Raw genomic sequence first — 1,106 nt, 5'->3', positions numbered from 1 at the left:
TCCATCAAAGTTATCACAAAAATTCCCAAAATTTCCCAAACACTTCCATTAATTTTGGGCTCATTTTGGGTCATTTTCGCCTCCTTTTGGGGCATTTCTCCCCTTTTTCGTCAGTTTTTTGCCATTTCTTCCCCATTTTTTCACATTTTTCACCCAAAAATTCCCAAAAAATTCCCAAAAAATTCCCAAAAAATTCCCAAATACTTCCATGAACTTTGATCTCATTTTGTGTCACTTTGAGCTCATTCTGAGCTCCTTTTGGGTCATTTTTTTGTCATTTTTCACCGTTTTTTCGCCGATTTTTGTGATTTTTTTACCATTTTTTCCCGGTTTTCACCCAAAAATTCCCAAAAAAATCCCAAAATTTCCCAAACACTTCCACTAATTCTGATCTCATTGTCAGCTCATTTTGAGCTCATTTTGGGTCATTTTTGCCACATTTTCGTGTCATTTTTTGGCCATTTCTTGGTCATTTTTTCACATTTCTTCGCCGTTTTTTCGCGTTTTTTCACCCAAAAAAAGCCGGAAAAATTCCCAAAAAATTCCCAGATACTCACATGAACCTTTGGAATGGCTGGATAACAAAAAGAGACTCCGATCACAATTCCAGACATGAGGAAGAAGAGGAGAACGGCGAAGTGGAGGTAGTGGAGGCCGCAGAGAAGGGCAGGGCAGCGCCAAAAACCCCCAAAAATCCCCCAAAAAATCCCCAAAAAATCCCCAAAAAATCCCCCAAAAATTCCAAAAAATTCCCCAAAATTCCCAAACACTCACCTGGATTTCAGTCTCATTTTGGGTCATTTTGGGGTCATTTTGGGCTCATTTTGGGTTCATTTTGAGCTCATTTTGGGTCATTTTTGCTTCCTTTTGGGGCATTTCTACCCCATTTTTTGCCCTTTTTTAGCCAATTTTCGCTATTTTTTTACCATTTTTTTCCATTTTTCACCCAAAAATTCCCAAAAAATTCCCAAAAAATTTCAAACACTTCCATGAACCTTGATCACATTTTGTGTCACATTGGGCTCATTTTGACCTCAATTTGGGTCATTTTCGTGCCATTTTATTGCCGTTTTTTGGTGTTTTTTGGCCGTTTCTTCGCCGTTTTT

The sequence above is a fragment of the Malurus melanocephalus genome, unplaced genomic scaffold (genome assembly GCF_030028575.1).
Source record: "Malurus melanocephalus ecotype Western Australia unplaced genomic scaffold, MMel_1.1 scaffold_1686, whole genome shotgun sequence".
NCBI lineage: Eukaryota > Metazoa > Chordata > Aves > Passeriformes > Maluridae > Malurus > Malurus melanocephalus.
This window is presented reverse-complemented; position numbering follows the sequence as displayed.